The sequence below is a fragment of the Mobula hypostoma genome, chromosome 10 (assembly GCF_963921235.1).
Source record: "Mobula hypostoma chromosome 10, sMobHyp1.1, whole genome shotgun sequence".
NCBI classification, from domain to species: Eukaryota; Metazoa; Chordata; class Chondrichthyes; order Myliobatiformes; family Myliobatidae; genus Mobula; species Mobula hypostoma.
Window position 1 is genome coordinate 65,149,175 of NC_086106.1, and position 18,669 is coordinate 65,167,843.

At 40.7% G+C, this 18,669-nt stretch overlaps 1 long non-coding RNA gene across 1 annotated transcript in view; it reads right to left on the bottom strand.

Moving 5' to 3' along the window:
- Positions 1-4,513: 4,513 nt before the first annotated feature.
- LOC134353326 (uncharacterized) overlaps positions 4,514-18,669 on the bottom strand; it is a 133,444-nt gene continuing 119,288 nt past the window's right edge. Inside the window, exons 2-3 of the long non-coding RNA XR_010019581.1 lie at positions 5,489-5,560; positions 4,514-4,578 (exon numbers count right to left, since the gene is read on the bottom strand). This is a non-coding gene — a long non-coding RNA (uncharacterized LOC134353326). The remainder of the gene's footprint in view (positions 4,579-5,488; positions 5,561-18,669) is intronic.

Consider the following 18,669-nt stretch of genomic DNA (forward strand, 5'->3'; position numbering starts at 1 on the left):
GGGAAGCCTTTTAGGACCGAGGTTAGGAAAAACTTCTTCACACAGAGAGTGGTGAATCTGTGGAATTCTCTGCCACAGCAAACTGTTGAGGCCAGTTCATTAGCTATGTTTAAAAGGAAGTTAGATATGGCCCTTGTGGCTACAGGGGTCAGGGGGTATGGAGGGAAGGCTGGGTTCTGAGTTGGATGATCAGCCATGATCATAATAAGTGGCGGTGCAGGCTCGAAGGGCCGAATGGCCTACTCCTGCACCTATTTTCTATGTTTCTATGTTTCTATGATTTAGAAGGAGTGGATTGGGATAAGTTGTTTTATGGGAAGGATGTAAAAGAGAAATGAAGGTCATTTAAAAATGAAATTTTGAGGATACAGAATCTTTCTGTTCCTGTTAGGTTGAAACGAAAGGTTAAAAGTTTGAGAGAGCCATGGTTTTCAAAGGGTATTGGAAACTTGGTTCGGAAAAAGAGAGATATCTACAATAAATATAAGCAGCATGGAGTAAATGAGGTGCTCGAGGAATATAAAGAATGTAAAAAGAATCTTAAGGAAGAAATTAGAAAAGCTAAAAGAAGATACAAGGTTGCTTTGGCAAGTAAGGTGAAAATAAATCCAAGGGGTTTCTATAGTTACATTAATAGCAAAAGGACAGTGAGGGATAAAATTGGTCCCTTAGAGAATCAGAGTGGACAGCTATGTGTGGAACCAAAAGAGATGGGAGAGATTTTGTAGAATTTCTTTTCTTCAGTATTCACTAAAGAGAAGGATATTGAATTGTGTAGGGTAAGGGAAACGGGTAGGAAAGTTATGGAAACTATGATGACTAAAGAAGGGGAAGTATTGGTGCTTTTAAGGAATATAAAAGTGGATAAGTCTCCGGGTCCTGACAGGAGATTCCCTAGGACCTTGAGGGAAGTTAGTGTGGAAATAGCAGGGGCTCTGACAGAAATATTTCAAATGTCATTAGAAACAGGGATGGTGCCGGAGGATTGGCATATTGCTCATGTTGTTCCATTGTTTAAAAAGGGTTCTAAGAGTAAACCTAGCAATTATTGGCCTGTAAGCTGGATGTCAGTGGTGGGTAAATTGATGGAAAGTATTCTTAGAGATGGTATATATAATTATCTAAATAGACAGGGTCTGATTAGGAACAGTCAACATGGATTTGTGCATGGAAGGTCATGTTTGACAAATCTTATTGAATTTTTTGAAGAGGTTACTAGAAAAGTTGATGAGGGTAAAGCGGTGGATGTTGTCTATATGGACTTCAATAAGGCCTTTGACAAGGTTCCAAACAGAAGGTTGGTTAAGATGGTTCAATCGTTAGATATTAATATTGAAGTAGTAAAATGGATTCAACAGTGGCTGGATGGGAGACGCCAGAGAGTAGTGGTGGATAACTGTTTGTCAGGTTGGAGGCCGGTGGCTAGTGTTGTGCCTCAGGGATCTGTACTGGGTCCAATGTTGTTTGTCATATACATAAATGATCTGAATGTTGAGGTGGTAAATTGGATGAGTAAGTATGCAGATGATACTAAGATAAGTGGCGTTGTGGATAATGAAGTAGGCTTTCAAAGCTTGCAGAGAGAATTAGGCCAGTTAGAAGAGTGGGCTGAAAGATGGCAAATGGAGTCTAATGCTGATTTATGTGAGTTTAATGTGAGGTGCTACATTTTGGTATAACTAATCAAAATAGGACATGTTGGTAAATGGTAGGGCATTAAAGAATGCAGTAGAACAGAGGGATCTAGGAATAATGGTGCATAGTTCCCGGAAGGTGGAATCTCATGTGGATAGGGTGGTGAAGAAAAATTTTGGTATGCTGGCCTTTATAAATCAGAGCATTGAGTACAGAAGTTGGGATGTAATGTTAAAATTGTACAAGGCATTGGTAAGGTCAAACTTGGAGTATTCTGTACAGTTCTGGTCACCGAATTATAGGAAAGATGTCAACAAAATTGAGAGAGTACAGAGAAGATTTACTAGAATGTTTCCTGGGTTTCAGCACCTAAGTTACAGAGAAAGGTTGAACAAGCTGGGTCTTTATTCTTTGGAGCATGGAAGGTTGAGGGGGGACTTGATAGAGGTATTTAAAATTATGAGGGGGATAGATAGAGTTGACGTGGATAGGCTTTTTCCATTGAGAATAGGGGAGATTCAAACAAGAGGACAGGAGTTGAGAGTTAGGGGGCAAAAGTTTAGGGGTAACACGAGGGGGAACTTCTTTACTCAGAGAGTGGTAGCTGTGTGGAATGAGCTTCCAGTAGAAGTGGTAGAGGCAGGCTCCATATTGTCATTTAAAAATTAAAATTGGATAGCTATATAGACAGGAAAGGAATGGAAGGTTATGGGCTGAGTGCAGGTCGGTGGGACTAGGTGAGAGTAAGCATTCGGCACAGACTAGAAGGGCTGAGATGGCCTGTTTCCGTGATGTAATTGTTATATGGTTATAATTAAGCAATACTTTTTAAAATACTTTGGGGAGCTTTCCCAGAGACCTGGTTACAGGAACAATAAGTATTAATACCTTAGAGCTGAGAGCATATTCTTTAGATTTCTTTTCACAGAAAAGTTCATCCCCCACCCCCAGTAAACGAAACTTGTCATGAGAACACGAGAAAATGAAAGCAAGTATCAGTATGATTATGGTGTTAAAAATCATTGAGGAGAGACAATTTTATAACAAGAGAAGTCAACGGTAGCAAAATTTATGTAGCATGAGCTGTACAGATACAGAAGTCAGAAAGAATTAAAATAGTCAAAACACACCTCCAAGATCAGATCCCCAAAAAGCCTACATTCAAAAATTCCAATCTGTGCAAGTTGTGCTACTTGGATGAATAGCAAAAAAAAAACACACAAAGCATTTCTGGCATAGGACCATTTACATAAGAATGGATGAAATTTAGAGATCTAATGAGATTCTTTAGTGCTCAATTCCATTTTAGTTTTAAAATGTTCATCTTTGTTTCTGAATGTTTCCAGATTTACCCCTCCAATTTCCAGTCATACAAATCTCTCAGATCTCTACACTCCATTAGGTTTGAACCTTTGTACTTCACTTTTCATTATTCATGGAACAATATTCCCCAAATATGCATTGCTATTATCTTTAGCATTCTTACTAGAATTGCATGACACTGTAGTGTCATTACTGATCTACTCAGTGAGTTTCACTGGTGATTGTCACTTCGACTGCTTCAGCTGTTGACTCTGGAACTCCATTTCTGTATGACTCTCTACCACTTTTCCCTTTCTTGAGATTTGCTTTAAAAGCAACTGTTTCATCAACTACTAAATATTTTCATGTACAGCAGACCTCAGTGACCAATTTCTTGACTTCGGGATGTCAAATTTTGCTTGAAAAACTCATATGAATTTTTTTGAGAAGTGTTGCTGCTAAATGTGATTACATAAATTCTGATTATTCTTATTTCTCACTGTGAGACCTTATAAAGATTAGTAGAAGATTCTGTCACTAAATGCAAAGCCTCTTGAATTGTATACTTAGGCTTGCTGATGAGATCGCACAAAGCACATTCCCACAATAGGTCTTAGATTATACAAATGAAATACAGATGATATTCAAAGACTGAAGAATTTTAAGTAAGTGGTGACAAAATGGATATTATTAACCATTTAATGTCACAGCACTATACATACCAAAAACTCAGAATATGTGCAGAAAACGTAGGGCCACATTTAACATTTAGAATTTAAATATAAGTTATTCATGAACACACAAAAAAGTTGGGCTGCATGAAATAATTTCTGCCCCTGATTTCACCATACATTTATGTCACACATGTATATACTGTTTTTCAATGATAGTTCAAACATTTAAACTAAGTTAATGAGCGAGTTGGTGGAGGGCTGAGGTATTGAACTAATTGTTCCATTTTTTGTCGATGCTCCAGATTTTATGTTCTCTATTTCCCGAACCATATTTGTTTTTTTCTCAAAACTTACGTAGGTCTTGGTCATAAGTGCAAATTTTTAATTTGGCTTATTCTGTTAGAAAACTGGATAGTTTGATACAGTGTGCTGTACTGCATGTGCCAGAGGTATGCAGAGCAGGCAGTTGTTCAAGCATCAATCCTCGTGCAACACTGATTTTGAAGACAGCCCTGAAAATGTTGTCAATGTCCATCCTGCTAATAAATAGCAGAAGGATAAGAGAAAGGAGCAGGTGAAAGATGGAGAAAAATGTAGATTGTTGAGGATGAGAGGTCCTCCGCAGATGGGCTTAAAAATTTAGTTAATCCCATTACAATTCCAGAAGGAAGCTTATGTACTATTGACGTAGCTCATACAATTTAACAATTTTGAGCTATGTGGACGAAGGAGTAATGCGCTGGTAGGGAAAGCATAAATGCATTTACAAAAGCATTCAGTAATACATCCTGATGAAGGGTCTCAGCCCAAAGCATCAACTGTTCATTTCTCTCCATAGATGCTGCCTGACTTACTGAGTTCCTCCAACAATTTGTGTTTTTTCCTTTGGATTTTCAGTATCTGCAGAATCTCTTGTGTCCATAATGTGTCACGTCACTGGACCAGATAGGAGCTTGTGCTGCTGCGGCTAATTTTAAAGAAAACAAAACAAAAAGAATCAACATTACTGGATCATTTTCAAATTGGAGTCGTGGGGATCAGTGTTAGAGTTTCCTTTCTTCTCACCTACCTTAATGGTTTAGATTAAGGAACTGAGTGTGGAGCAGCCATATACTGTAATGATACAAAGAGAGGTCGAAAACCAAATTATGAGAAGGGCACAAATCTCTGCTAGGTATAAAAACAGGTTAAGAGGCAGCCCTAAAATTTGACAGTTGTGGAGGTGTGAAAGTCTGGAGTAAATTAATGGAAAAGTAGAATATTGTTTGTCAACTAATTGCCCTTGTGCTTACCCTTGGTGCCTGACATCCTGAGTGCGGTTTTGGCCAAACTTGGAAGGTTTGCTCGTCTGCGGTAAGGCAGGCATTATGAAGGATACTTTCAAGCAAGGCTTGATTGTTTCACCCTGAGTTGCAGTATCTGAACTAGTCATCTGACAGGCAAAATAACAGAGGCAATGGGGGAATCTAAAATGTCACCAATGCACACAGGGCAGATGAGTTCGAGCAGTCTGAAAAATCTGTAGAGGAATAGTTTGTTGGAGGACCATGATATCATCAAATTCCTGCTGGATGGATCATCGGATATTAAACTGGAGTTGGTAATGATCTCCTGCTGAAAGGGTGAGCTTTAGGTTTCCCACCCAATCAAGTGTCAGAGCTGGATTAGTGTAAGAGGGAGTTGATGACTAAATTTTAAAAGTAGTTGAGTCAAAGATTGTGTAATGATGAGGTGAGGGAGGACATAAGGGGTGCATGCATACATACAATATCTGCAACCTGCAACCTGCAAATGGAAAAGGCGATGTGCTGCAAGAAGGTGAATTAGGAGGATGTAGATGAGATTAGAGCAATGAGTTCTGCCATAGATCCACTTACTGTTGTCCAAGAGTCACCACTGCTATTTCCATTGGCTGAGCTGATGGATAGTGTACTGACTGCTGCCGTTACCTTTGACAAGAAAAAGGGAAATTTTATCAATGACTGTGTTTTTGTGTACTGGCTGAAGTGTCTGTGAAAGTTAAACAGCCAGCACTGTGTATCAGTTGCCAGATGAGGGTTTGAGTGTTAATCAATATGTGAGGCGTGCTGAGGGAGATAAACATTTGTTACTTGTCATGATTTACAACTGCTTGATTGTCACGGGGAGGGATGGCATTTTGCAGCATAGCGGTGCCCATGTCGATGTCCTCACTGACCTTCATCATGCATGTAAAGTCATTGAATTTTTCTGGCACAGCATAACATGGATAATTCTCTCCTCTGAACACATCTACTGATATCACCACTGCTCTTTCCCTGTCACTGGGTAAATAAATGATGATTAGATTGAGAGGTAGAAATTTACCCTCAGTTGCTCGTACTAAGGATATAGCACACCTCAACTTCAGTGGCATCAAGTTTCAGATCACTATGTAACATAGAAACACTACCAGCAAGTTGTTTCAGCACAACAAAGGATGAATTTATATGTCCTGGTCTTCCAAACTGTGCATCATGTATATCCTGTATTTAGTTAGAAGCCCTGACATGTTTTCTACATTGGAGACCTTATAGTAAATGGGGTCATGGGGTTTCATGGTTTTGAGAATATCTTCAGGGCAGCCTGTTAAGAAAGCTGTAAAATCTATTTTTATATGGCTGCACCTCTGCAATTACTTGATGTGAATGGTCAGAAAAATGTGTTATATACAGAGCCTTTCTCTGTATTAGAAGTTCCCTAAGCCACTTAGCTTCCACAAGGTCAAAATCACATATGCAAAGTCATTCACCCTCCCACTTCTAGCATGGATTTGCACAGTATACTAACAGTTCTAATTATAACATCCCCCTCTCCAGCACTATAAAATAGGAAAGAGTAGAACATTTGTGATCTGACATGAATACTCTGAATCTTTTGCTTTCAGGGCATTCATATTTTTTCAGCATGGTTTGACCTTTTTGAAATGGTATTAGGATTTTATAAGCTTTAAAACTTAATTGCAGCCTGATATTATAACTGATTGGTTGCATGCTCATTACCAGAGACAAGCAAAATGAGACCTGGGTATATCCTTGCTTAAGTTTGCAGGCAGATATTTAATGTGTTTGCATATAATGCATCTGCCTCTTGGAGGAACAAGTCAATTAAAATAAATAGATTAATATTTAATGCAATTAATATTTGCATTAAAATATCAGAGAAAAAATGTTTACCTGTTATGAAAATGTCAAACAAAATAAGTGTCTCAGTAATTGAGTCTTGCACTTATAAATAGAAAGCAATGTGTTTCAGCTAGGTATCCAAAATAATGTGAAAGGAAATAAAGAACATTGAATAAATCAGGTAGTGTCTGTGAGGAAGTTGAGGCTGTTGTTTTGAGTAAATTATCACAAGTGAATGGAATTTTAAAAGCAAGTCACTGGGAATTTGAGGAAAAAGATGAGTATCCATGCAAAAAGTACACACTCCTCTTACAAACATGTTCACATACAATGAGCAAAGACTAAATAAAAGGGTAAAGGAAATAGAAATACAGAGGGACACCAAAATAACAGTGCTAAAGGAGATAGAAACATAAGGCACCAGGATACATACAAGAGAAATTAGAAACAAGGAAGCAATTAAAGCCTGATTACCATTACAATGTCTGCTACAACTTACTGAAGAATTTGCACTGCAATTTGTTTGCTCATGCTTGTTTTGTTATCACCTAATAGTAACCAACTATCTGAGAGTAGCATGAACAATTTCAAGCTCTACCTAAGGTGTAACATTCCATACTCCTTGTTTCTGGTGATGTGAAAATGAACAAGATTGAAATATCAAGACTTCCAGGACTCAGCCAATAGTGAATCAACATTTATTCTGGGAATTCTCTGAGTATCATCCAAAGGGGTTTAGGGTTGCACTGATGTTATTGGATGACACCTATGAGCATCTGAAGAGGATATTTGGTCATGGACTTTCAATCTCTTCTCCCCATTTTATTGAGCAAGGTATTAAAAACTGCCTCTGCAGATAGGGTATCCCACTTTCCCATGTTCTCATCCACAGCTGATGAAGTCAAACTCCACCAATAAATGCAGATTCAACACAGCTCCTTCTCTAAGGGCTGCATGTGTAGCTTCAGTCTCCTCCAACCAGCATTAGCTGGTGCAGGTCATTCACATCATTTGACCATATAGATGTGAACTCAGGCCTGCAACGGATGATGGAAACATGATGATGAGGTCACAGAATAAATATCAAATGCGTTCTGCACTGGGACAAATATGCACAAGTCACTTAGGCACTTTGATACCACTCTGCAGTGACCAGTGCTATCCAGTTTACCCCGGATGTCTTATTAGCACAGTTTCTACTTTGTTCAAGTTCAAGTTTATTGTAATTCAACCGTGCACATGTACACCGCCAAACGTTCTTCTGCACCAAGATGCGCAACACAGTGCATATAACCACACACAACACAAAATGATAATACCACAAATAAATTAACAAACACAAAGGTGCATTTATGACACAAGTTCAAAACGAAACAGTATAATGCTATTGTTGCCTTATACATGATGAGACCTGGGTGGCAGCAGGAAGTTCGGTAGTCTCACTGCTTGGGGAATGAAGCTGTTTCCCATCCTAACAGTCTCGTCTTAATGCTACGGTACCTCCTGCTGGATGGTAGGGGTCAAAGTGATTGTTGGACGGCTGAGAGGGATCATTGGCAATGCTAAGAGTCCAGCATGCTCTGTGTTCCTCATAAATATCTCTGATGGGTGGAAGAGACCCCAATGACCTGGTAAGGCAGCAGCGCGTTCAATCACAGTGGCTTCTACAGGGCTAACCAATGGTGTTATTGCCCTCCTTAAACATTTTTTGTTATGATCGTAAGACCCCATTGGATATTAAGAACTTAAAGTACTGGAGGTCTGTCCCATCGGCGAGTTGCTTGTTGACGGAGAAACCAAAGGAGCTAGACTAGGTGTGGATCATGCTTGCTGCCTACATCAGAGACGTGTTAGAGTGAGTGAGTGTAGGTGCTGTGTAGTCTAACAGCGAGTGATTGTCTTAGCTGCTTTACTTGGGATCGCAAGACCCTGTTGGACGCTGTTAATGTGGAATGCTGCAAGTCCAATTCACTGATTTATTGATGTACGGTGGGGGAGCTGCGTGGCCTCGGTTGCAGTGAGGACGGTCTCAAGCCGCAGTATCACCTGTTCACGGCCGCCCAGGAGAGAGATGTCAGAGCTGGTGAAGACAGCATGGCGTGGCATCCAAGCTGGAGTCAGTGCTGCCACCCAGTGTTCACTTGGCAGAAGACAATTCACATCGTGTTTGCAGACTGTTGCAACATTCATGGGCTCAGGATGTTGGACTGTATATTTTTTGTGTGACTGTATTTTACTGCTATCTTATATGCGCTATTTGTGCCTTGTGCTGTGTATGACTGTTTTTACTGTGTTTTGCACCTAGGTCCTGGAGTAACACTGCTGTGTTTGGCTATATTCATGCACATTCAAGTATGGTTGAATGACAATTAAACTTGAATGATCCTCTCTGCAGTCATTGCAATGTTTTTAGGAACATGCCATCAGATGACTTGCAATTCCCATACCAGACAGTGATCCAGCTGGTCAGAACCCTCTCAATCGTGCTCCTGTAAAAGTTGGTTAGAATTGGGGGAAGGCAGCCTCAATAGCTTCAATCTCCTCAGGAAGTGGAAACACTGCTATGCTTTCTTGACTAAAGAGGTGGTGTTGAGGGACCAGGTGAGATAGTCTGTTATGTTCACTCCTCGAAACTTGGTGTTCCTAATTCTCTGTGCGGAGGAGCATTGAGGAGTGGTCAGCCTGTACCTTCTGATAGTTCACAATCGTCCCTTTGGTCTTGTCCACATTGAGGCTCAAGAGGTTATGCTTACACCATTCGAACAGCCATTCCACCTCCTCTCTGTATGCCACCACATCATCACTGTAAATGAGGCCAACCACTGTCGTGTCAGCAGCCAACGTGATGATTTGGTCATGTGGATCTAGCGGTGGAGTTGAGTCAGCAGCACAAACAGTGGTGGGCTGAACTCACAGCCCTTGGGGCGGGGGGCAGTCTCCAGAGTTGAAGATATTGCTGCCAACACGGACTGACTGTGATCTTTCTGTCAAGAAGTCCAAGATCCAGAGTTATGCAGAGAAGTGTTGAGTTCCAGCGAGGACAGTTTACCCACCAGCTTCTGATGGATGAACATATTAAATGCTGAGCAGAAGCTGAAAAACAGCATCCTGGTGTATGAGGCACCATTTTCCAGGTGGGTCAGAACGGAGTGGAGTGCAGAGGCTAAGGCATCATCAGTGGACTGATTTGAGCGATAAGCAAACTGGAAAGAGTCCAATATAGCAGGAAGATGAAATTTAATGCGATCCATAACCAGCCACTCAAGGCACTTCATTATTGTTGAGGTCAGTGCCACTAGATGGTGGTAACCCTTTTTGGCAAATGTATGGAAAGGGTTTGTAACCCTTTTCATGCATTGACCAAAAGAAAATTCACATCCAAGCTCAGATGAGCGTGGAGGCTTTTTGGAATAACAATTATCTTTGCAAAGTGGTTACAAACCTGAAGGCAGTGTAATCCAACAGCATGAGTGAATGAGTACGTAATCTGTAATGCACAGGTAGCTTGTGTCCAATTGAACAGGTGGAAGTAGCATGTAGAACTCATGCTTCAACTTTGTTGACATGAATGGACTAACCGGTCCATAATAACCACTTCTCTGCTTGCCAAACATACTTAATCCATTTTATTTTAGGGAATGGCTAGCACTTGTTAGTCCCAGCAACAAGGCATGTGCAATGGTATTTTGTGACCCCAGTACATGTCATTCTTTGCACTTTTCTGACATAACACAAGTGGAAGCCCATTATCCATGGAGTGAGTTACAAATCCCTACTGGCATTCCATTGAGAATCACCGGAAGGAGACCGCCCTAGGGAGCAGTTAGAGGAATCTGGATCCTATGTGTGAAGTAATGCAGGTTTTATAATCCAACACACATGGTGAAGAACAGTAATATGCACACAGTGGCCACTTTATTGAGTTCAAGAGATACCAAATAAAATGGTCATTGGGTGTACGTTTATAGTCTTCTGTTGCTATAGCCCATCTACTTCAAGGTTTGATGTCTTGTAGGTTCAACGATGCTCTTCTGCATAACACTGTTGCAATGCGTGTTTCTTTGAGTTACTTTTGCCTTCTGTCAGCTTGAACTAGTTTGGCCATTCTCTTCAGACCTTTCTCATTAACAAGGTGTTTTTGCCCACAAAACTGCCACTCACTGTTGTTTTGTTTTTGGCACCATTTCTGTAAACTCAGGAGGCTGTTGTGCATAAAAATCCCAGGAGATCAACAGTTTTGGAGATACTTACAAACATAAACCAACCCGTCTGGCACCAACAATCATTCCATGATCAATGTTATTTAGACCGCATTTCTTCCCCATTCTGATGTTTGGCCTGAACGACAACTGAACCTCTTGAACCTCTTGAGGAAGCAATGAAGAGAGAAGACACGAATGGAGAAAGTTGGTAGACTGCTGGACGGAGGGGACTGAGGAGCGAGGGTCCACAGGTCCGAGGGCCGGCTACACCCGGCGGAGGACGATGGGAACAAATGGATGACATTGTGAGCTCCAACGTTTGCGCATTAGATTGTTTCATGAGAACGGGCCCTTTTCTTTTTTTGCTTCTTTACTAACCATATAGTCAAATTAAGAATTATAAAGCTCAGTTGTCTAATTGCATATTATGTACTGTTTGTTATTTCATGGTACTGATTTGTAACAGGGGACACATCACACAGCATCCAACCAAATGAGATTTCTTCAGTTTGGCCAGACCGGGGGCTATCATCACCTAGATTAAGCCACTAGCCGAACCGAGGGTTATGTTATGCATTGAGTTTCTGCCACATGATTGGTTAATTAGATATTTGCATCACCTGGTGTGCAGGTCTCCCTCATTAAGTAGCTACTGAGTGTATTTTCATCTCTCTTTCAAGTGCACCACCAGCATTAAACACTATTCAATGGATGCCCATCACTCCAGAATCAAGCAAGGCTCAGACTTAACATTCAAATGTACATATTTTTTAGCTCTAGCCACCACACACATGAGCAAGCATACAAGCACATGCAAGCTTTACCAATGTAAAGTTATGACAGGCACATTAACTAATCTAACCGTGTGACTCTCACATACACACTCTTGCACCCTTCTTCAAGCCAAAGTGACTTGAGCATGGGCGGAATATTGCTAGGTACAAGGGTACCTGTGTCTGTATCTGGGCCATTGATCTAACTCCATGAGTTCTAAAGCCACAGTGCCAGATTTCAAATTTAAATTCCTATAGCTGACTGTATTTAGAACTTCAAAAGAAAGATAGTCACCATAATGATAGCCTTGGAAATGCCAAAATGCTATAAAATATACCTAGTTTACCCATGTTTCTAAAGGAGTAAAGCTGTCTTGCTCACCCAGCCCAGAGCGAGAAGATAGTTGACTCCTCACTTCACGGGTAATTAGGGATGGATCATATATACTATCATTATTGGCAACCCCACAAACCCCACATCCCAAACACAAGTTATAGAAAAAGTCAACCGGAACCCCAGAAGAGAGACTATTCATTATTTTTGGAACTGTCATCGCGAACACATTAGGAATTGATTACATCTAGCATTGGAAGGAATGATTTACTCATGACTAATTCTGTTTCTCATCTCACATTCTCTCGTGATTTACAGGCTGGAAGTGTCTTTAAGGGAAGAAATCACCACCATCCACCCACTACCTTAATTATAGCCCAACACTTATGTTTTCTCCTTGTAAATGACTGTAAGCTTCCCTGGTCATGTACTGTCAAGCATGTAGCAATTTGTGAAGAGAAAAGAAGCACCATCACTTTGTCTGACATAGGCACCCACCAGTATAAATAAAACTGTATTGCAGAGGTTACAAAGAAGGGATCAGTGCCTAGTAACTCAACAATCTCAAGTGGCCTGCATTTAGCCAGGGTAAAGTCTGGCCCATGAGGCTGTTTCTCAGAGGGAGGGAGGTCATAAATAAATACTATTTCAGATGCCTGCAGTAGGACTGGCTTCAGAGAATATATATTCTGCATGCACAGTGAAATGCTTGGTTCATGATATGGCCTTCCAGAAAGCCCAAGCACATTGTTGAAGGGAATAGGGAGAATCCAGCTTCAGATGTGATGATCCTCTCCATTTTGTTATATCCAAATGCTCCATTCTGAAGACCCTGCATGCATTTCTATCCAGATTTCAGAAATGCCACAAAAACTATAGGATACTACTAGCTTCAAAATAAGGGGACGTGTCTCACTCTAGTCTGGGAGCATCGAGGGGAGAATCAAGTAGTGCTTACAATATATACACATAGTGATGTTGTTACACCCTATGCCCACAAATATATGTCATACACTAACACAATACCACAGCTGATGGATGGTTGATGGACGTTTTCATTACGCAACAAAATTTGGCTGATGCTGTGATACTTCAAACTGCTCCAACCATAAACTCCAGTGTTTAACACATCTTACATTTTAGTCCAGTAAACTATCCTCTAAAGCATTATTAGGATTTCTGTCCTGTTGTTATGATGCCTGTTGCAGGGTTCACAAGACAAACAACATAATTCCCCCAAACCTTCAAATATACCAGTGCCATTACTATTTCTGGACCGTCATCCTAGACTGCTACTGATGAGATGGTGCCTTCCAGAACCTGTATGTCCAGACCCGCAGCTGCTGAGAAAGGTTCTCTTGGCCACCTGACCCAGACAGTCATCAGCCTTCAGCATCCTGTAACCCATCCATTGGGAAAGCACAGGAGAAGTAGGATAGACAAGGACAGGTGGAAACCACAGGAAGGGTGCCGAGGAGATTTACAAGGATGCTGCCTGGATTGGGGAGTATGCCTTATGAGAATAGGTTGAGTGAACTCGGCCTTTTCTCCTTGGAGCGACGAGGATGAGAGGTGACCTGATAGAGGTGTACAAGATAATGAGAGGCTTTGATCGTGTGGATAGTCCCAGGGCTGAAATGGCTAGAACGAGAGGGCATAGTTTTAAGGTGCTTGGAAGTAGACACAGGTGATGTCAGGGGTAAGTTTTTTTACGCAGAGAGTGGTGAGTGCGTGGAATGGGTTGCCGGCAGTGGTGGTGGAGGCAGAGATCATAGGGTCTTTTAAGAGACTCCTGGATGGCTACATGGAGCTTACAAAAATGGAGTGCTATGGGTAAGCCTGGGTAGTTCTAAGGTAAGGACATGTTCAGCACAGCTTTGTAGGCCAAAGGGCCTGTATTGTGTTGTAGGCTTTCTATGTTTCTATGACACACAGAAGGCACTAATAGAATTCACAAGGATGCTCAGTTGATGTTCAGATAGTTGATGTATGTTTTTCTTTTGTGATGAATAAAGTGTTGTTTGGAAAAAAGTTTGACTTAGTGCAAGTTGCATTGCTTTGGCACCAAGAAACAACTGAAATGATGAGTTGCAAAGCTAGGGGTGGGGGCGGGGGTGGTGGAAAAGTGTGGAAAGATTGCCAGAGCACTTGGAAGAATTTTCAGTAACATTCATTGATCTCATTGCCTGCTCTATTCAGATCAAGCACAATGACTAAAGAAGATGTGATTGCCCTTAGCTGCTTTGGGCTTAAAGCTGAAGTGTCAAAATAAATTTGCTTTCATACACTGCACATTCAGTACTGGAAGAATTTGTGCATTCTATCATTTCAGTTGTATGGTACAATCTGTAAATGTGGCCAAACCTGGAAGCCAGCCTACAACTGAGTCACACTTTCCCAGAAGACCAAAAGGAAGTAGGTAGGAGCCAGCCATTCTTACAGTAAAACATTTCAACATATGAAGTTGGGGGTGTTGATGGAAAACAAATGGACAGAGTGAATATTACCAGGGAACACACACTGGGATTTTCCATTTCTCTTGAGGAATGTTTATTTCATTCCATAAAATAAATACTAAAGTAGCCTCTTCTTTATGTGAACAACAGGAATTCTGCAGATGCTGGAAATTCAAGCAACCCACATAAAAGTTGCTGGTGAACACAGCAGGCCAGGCAGCATCTCTAGGAAGAGGTGCAGTCCTGACGAAGGGTCTCGGCCTGAAACGTCGACTGCACCTCTTGTTTATGTGGTTGCCAAATAATCCAAGGTTTCATTTTGGATAAACAGACCCTTTGGAAGACTAGTTTATAGGTTGTAGATTTGCCTGGAAAGATCAGTGTTGATTCCCATCCCTGAATGCTGCTTAATTCTCGCTGCTAGCAAGAATCTTGGGTGCCATGCTGCCAGGTTTGGGAGCAGTTGTTGACCTGCTACTTTGACGGGCTCCACAGCTGTGGACTCTGCAGTTCAGGTGATTTGTTTACTTTTTACTGCTTGCACGATTTGTTCTTTTTTTTTTGCACATTGTGTGCTTGATGGTCTTGTGTGTGTTTAATGGGTTCTATTGTGTTTCTTTGTTTTGTGGATGTCTGCAAGAAAATAAATCTCAAGGTTGTATGCTGTATACTTATTTTGATGATAAATATACTTTGAATATTGATGATTTCAGGATGGAGTCATATGAGTAGGACTGGAGACACACATAGACCAACCTAGGTAAGCATGATCATTTTCCATCCCTGAAGGAGCTTAACAAGAAGCTAGACAAACATAATTTTAATTCTAGACACACATAAAAGTTGCTGGTGAACGCAGCAGGCCAGGCAGCATCTCTAGAAAGAGGTACAGTTGAAGTTTTGGGCCGAGACCCTTCGTCGGGACTAACTGAAAGAAGAGCTAGTAAGAGATTTGAAAGTAGGAGAGGGTGGGGGAGATCCAAAATGATAGGAGAAGACAAGAGGGGGAGGGATGGAGCCAAGAGCTGGACAGGTGATTGGCAAAAGGGATATGAGAGGATCATGGGACAGGAGGCCTAGGAAGAAAGAAAGGGGGAAGGGTGAAGCCCAGAGGATGGGCAAGGGGTATAATGAGAGGGACAGAAGGAGAAAAAGGAGACAGAGGAAAAGAATATATATATAATAATAATAATAATAATAAATAAATAATAGATGGGGTACGAGGGGGAGGAGGTGTCCAGCTCTTGGCTCCATCCCTCCCCCTCCCACTTTCAAATCTCTTACTAGCTCTTCCTATAGTTAGTCCTGACAAAGGGTCTCGGCCTGAAAAGTCAACTGTACCTCTTCCTAGAGATGCTGCCTGGCCTGCTGCGTTCACCAGCAACTTTTACATGTGTTGCTTGAAATTCCAGCATCTGCAGATTTCCTCGTGTTTGTGTTTAATTCTAGATTTATTTAATTACTGAAACTTAAATTGTCCAGCATCCATGGTGAGATTTGAACTCCAGTTTCAATATTTACAGTACTGGATGTTATTGCAGTAACAGCACCATTCCCAGAGTCCTCCATTGTCAATATTCTCCATTGTCCAGCATGTTATCATGTTACTTATCTCATTACCATTTATGGATCATTGGCGCGTACAACTTGGCTTTCAGGTTATTCCTTGGCACTAATGTATTTTGGCTTGCTCTTAGGTTACAGTATATAAAAGTAATTTCTTTCTTTTTTTCCAATTTCCTCTCTTCCAGAAGAAGGTTGGTGCTAGGGGAATGATCCAATTGCTTTCTTAAACTCAGGTAATCTACGAGTCTGGATAATAAATATCACGAGGCAACTTCATTACTGAAACATGCCAGATAAACTTAATCTTGTTTTCAGCAACTTGTGACGTGTTCCATTACAGTTCTAAAAAAAACAGAAAAATAAATTATTTTCTGAATTGTGCAAGACTGGAAAATGGTGGCGGCGGGGGGGGGGGGGGGGTGCCAGGAATGTCAAGAATCTGCATATCAGTTTCTGAAAGTAAGCATTTATGTGCACCCAGTGGTTTGTGTCACAAATGATATGTTGGTCTTTATTGCAGAAAGATTTGAATACAGGAGCAATTATGCAGGATCTTTGTGAGATTCCAGCTGTAGTTGTGTGTGCAGTTTTGGTTTTGCTAGCGGAGAAAGGATGCAACAAAGATTATGAGACTGCTGGCTGATGGAAGGCTGGTTGGTTAAACCCATTTTCTCTGCAGTTTGGAAGAATGAGAAAAATATCATAGAAACCTGAACAATTCTAACAAGATTATATAGACTGGTGAAAGGATGATGTTTACAATGGTTGGGGAATTCAGAAGAAGGGTCAGATTTCAGGATTCTACTTTGATCATGAGAAACTTCTTCACCCGAAGAGTGGTGAACTTGTGGAAATCTCGAGCACAGAAGGCTGTGATAGCAAAGTCATTATACCATAAATTCAAAAAGGAAGTCAAGGGTTCGAGACAGGAATCAGGAACAAGTACTGGAGTAGAAACAATAGCAACAGTAGATATTGGGATAGAAACACAGATAAGAATATTTTAGAAGGATATGAATCATATTGATTAGTACTGCTGTCTCTAAGGCTGAATGGCTGACTTCTGAAACTATTTTCTATTTTTCCAAGCATCCATACACACATATGTGTTTTCTTTTCAATATCAGGCATTGCAGGTAAATATTGCCCGTCACAAACTGCCGTTTAGAAGGTAGTTGTGAGCCACCTTCTTGAGCTACAGTTGTCATTCAGTCAACTTAGATAAGGAATTTATACCAGTGACGATGGTTGAGGAGTTGTAACTGTTCCTAAACCTGGTGCTAAAAACATAAGACTCTCACCACCAGGTTTAGGAATAGTTATTACACCTCAACAGTCAGGCTTTCGAACCAAAGGGATAACTTCACTCAACTTAATTTATCTCATCATTGAAATGTTCTCAAAATGGAGTCACTTTCAAGGACTCTTCATCTCATGTTCTCCATATTTATTGTTTATTTGTTTATATGATTGTTCCTTCTTTTTGCATTTGCACAGTTTGTCGTCTTCTGCACTCTGGTTGAACGCCCAAGTTTGGTGGCTGTTCATTGATTCTGTTATAGTCACTATTCTATAGATTTGCTGAGAATGCCCACAAGACAATGAATCTCAGGGTTGTAAATGGTGACATATATGTACTTTAATAATAACATTTACTTTGTACTTTGAATGATGAGGGAGTGCCGATGTACTTCCAAGTCAGAGCGGTGTGTGGCATGGAGTGGACAATGCAGATGGCGGTACTACCATGCATTTGCCACTCCTGTCCTGCTTGGTGAGAGGAACTGTTTGTATATCCTGGGAAAGTAACTTCATGGCATTTAATAGGAGGCACACATTGCACTGGTCTGCTTCCTATGGAAGAGATGCTGCGTGATTAAAACTAACAGATCAGTCTCTGGGCGAGATTATCAGATGGAGAGAGGAAAATATTCAAGTATCTCTATTCCTTGGAGTGCAGAATGGGAGGAAACTACACAGAAGTTTGCAAAATTATGATGAGTATGGATAAGGTGAAATTTCATAGTCATTTCCCCAAGATTAGGGAGTCCAAAACTACTGAGTACAGATACAAGATAATAATAATAATAATACTTCATTGATCCTGAGAGGGAATTTTTTTATTACAGCAGCAACATTTAAAAACACACATAGCAGTGTGCTTAACTAATAATAAATACAGAATAATAGTGTAAAAATAGTGATAATATAAAAATGGTGTACCAATGTGCAATAATAATGTACAAAATAATAAAGCAGAGACTATTGTACCATAACGTGTGTTCATTTGTCGCACAGAGATGAACTGTTGTAAATGCTTATTCTATTAGGTAGGAAGAATTTTCTGTAATGATCCTTTTGACAGCCGAGCTGAATGAGTCTGTTTGAAAGTGTGCTCCACTGCTTAGTAAGTAGGTCATGGAGAGGATGTGCCAGATTGTCTATAATGGATAATAGTTTGTTTAGTAACCTCCTCTTCACCACTAACTCAAAAGAGTCCGAGTTGTAGACAAGAACGGATCCAGCCTTTTCGGTGAGTTTATTTAGTCTTTTAGCATCACCAGCAACGATGCTGCTCCCCTAA